At 47.9% G+C, this 2553-nt stretch overlaps 1 protein-coding gene across 7 annotated transcripts in view; it reads right to left on the bottom strand.

Moving 5' to 3' along the window:
• The window catches only part of UBE2D4 (ubiquitin conjugating enzyme E2 D4 (putative)), a 36779-nt gene that overhangs the window by 14104 nt on the left and 20122 nt on the right, over positions 1-2553 (bottom strand). The gene's annotated exons all lie outside the window — the stretch shown is intronic.

Genomic DNA, 2553 nt, shown 5'->3' with positions numbered 1-2553 from the left:
CTACCTAAAAATACAAAAAAATTAGCCAGGTGTGGTGGCACATGCCTGTAATCCCAGCTACTTGGGAAGCTGAGGCAGGAGAATTGCTTGAATCCGGGAGGCAGAGGTTGCAGTGAGCTGAGATTGCACCACTGCACACCACCCTGCGTGACAGAGCAAGACTCCGTCTCGAAAAAAAAAAAAAAAAGGATTTTGCCTCCTCTGCTAGCTCTGAGAACTCACTGGTACTTCTTAGGCTAGATGGAGATGCACAAACATCCTTTACATCATTATCTACCATTTTTTGCATGTTTGATATAGTTTTTAATAAACTTACTTTCTTTTTTTTTTTTTTTTTTTTTTTTTTTTGAGACGGAGTCTTGCTCTGCCACCCAGGCTGGAGTGCAGTGGCCGGCTCTCAGCTCACTGCAAGCTCCGCCTCCCGGGTTCACGCCATTCTCCTGTCTCAGCCTCCCGAGTAGCTGGGACTACAGGCGCCCGCCTCGTCGCCCGGCTAGTTTTTTTGTATTTTTTAGTAGAGACGGGGTTTCACCATATTAGCCAGGATGGTCTCGATCTCCTGACCTCGTGATCCGCCCGTCTCGGCCTCCCAAAGTGCTGGGATTACAGGCTTGAGCCACCGCGCCCGGCTAAACTTACTTTCGAATATGAGAAGAGAGTTATGTGCATGTGAGCTCGAACATCTATTACCATATAATTTTTCCCAGAAAGGGTCAAACTTCAAAATCATCTCAGATATTAAGTATCTGCCTCAATATCTCCAATAAAGACCATTCAATCTTGCCAGATTCCTCCTATTGTCAGAAAATTTGTGCCAAACCATAAATCCAGTTGCTCCTGTTCCCCTGTAGAAGGAGGTTTTTAAAAGACAGAAGCACTTTCTTCCCTCATAGAATGTCACTGTCACCTTTTAGCTCACATCTCTCCTTGCTAAAATAATCCCAACTCACCCACAGAGCTTACTTCTTAGTCTTTTAATAATAACCGGCCGGGCGCGGTGGCTCAAGCCTGTAATCCCAGCACTTTGGGAGGCCGAGACGGGTGGATCACGAGGTCAGGAGATCGAGACCATCCTGGCTAACACGGTGAAACCCCGTCTCTACTAAAAAATACAAAAAAAAAACTAGCCGGGCGAGGTGGCGGGCGCCTGTAGTCCCAGCTACTGGGGGGGGGTGGGGAGGGGGGTGGGGGAGGCTGAGGCAGGAGAACGGCGTAAACTCGGGAGGCGGAGCTTGCAGTGAGTGGAGATCCGGCAACTGCACTCCAGCCTGGGCGACAGAGCAAGACTCCGTCTCAAAAAAAAAAAAAAATAATAATAATAATAATAACCACTGTTGGCTGGGCGATAATAATAATAATAATAACCACTGTTGGCTGGGCGCAGTGGCTCACACCTGTAATCCCAGCACTTTGAGAGACTGAGGCGGGCGGATCACCTGAGGTCAGGAGTTCAAGACCAGCCTGCCCAACATGGCAAAACCCCATCTCTACTAACAATACAAAAAATTAGCCAGGCATGGTGGCGGGTGCCTGTAATCCCAGCTACTTGGGAGGCTGAGGCAGGAGAATCACTTGAACCCGAGAGGAGGAGCTTGCAGTGACCCGAGATCATGCCACTGCACTCTATCCTGGGTGACAAGAGCGAAACTGTGTCTCAAAAAAAAAAAAAAATAATTTAGAAATAATAATAATCACTGTTTCTCCTTTGTCCTTGGGCAATTAGTTACCCTGAAAACGCCCAACAGACATTCAGGACTACATCCATATCTGTTTAAGGAAAATCCTCAGCTGCTCACACAGTAATGAAAGAGATAAGCTAGAAAATTACTACTTGATAGACACTGCCACAGTCTCTCCAGAGGGTAAGGGAGAAGGGGTGGATCAGAGCACCGTGAAGCATGTTCATGATTTTTCAACCAAAGCCCCTTGAACAGCAGTTGTACTCTAATGTGGCAAAGCTATTTTAGCATCTGTCATTGCCCTGCTCAGCACACCCCACTCCCTTGCCAAAAGCTTAAAAGGTCTCTGGGATCCTAAGCATATTTAACCAAGATTTAAAATGCTCAGGCACCAGGTAGCCTCTGGTGGCGATGTCTGGACAGAGCTGCAGCTGGCGAGCACAGAAGTGGCTTCTTCACACTGACTCAGATAAACAACACGCAAAACAGCAGCTAAGCCTCTGACTCAAACTCAAGGCCAAGTCAAGGTAGTAAGACACAGCAACGTCACAATCCCTCGGCTAAGGTGTCTGATGCAGATGCAGGACTTTTGAGTAAGTCTTGCCAAAATGCACAACCTGGCCAGGCGTGGTGGCTCACACTTGGAATCCCAGCACTTTGGGAGGTGGAAGCAAGTGGATCACTAGAGGCCAGGAGTTCGAGACCAGCCTGGCCAACATTGTGAAACCCTGTCTGTACTAAAAATAATACAAAAATCAGCCACATGTGATGGCAAGTGCCTGTAGTCCCAGCTACTCAGGAGGCTGAGGCAGGAGAATCGCTTGAACCCAGCCTCTTCTCCACAAGGCAGCAGAGTGATCATTTTGGTGTGGCA

Source organism: Trachypithecus francoisi, unplaced genomic scaffold (assembly GCF_009764315.1).
Source record: "Trachypithecus francoisi isolate TF-2019V2 unplaced genomic scaffold, Tfra_2.0 Lachesis_group4, whole genome shotgun sequence".
In the NCBI taxonomy this organism is placed as follows: domain Eukaryota; kingdom Metazoa; phylum Chordata; class Mammalia; order Primates; family Cercopithecidae; genus Trachypithecus; species Trachypithecus francoisi.
Note: the sequence above shows the minus strand (reverse complement) of the source record. Positions and strands in the feature narration are given on the sequence as shown.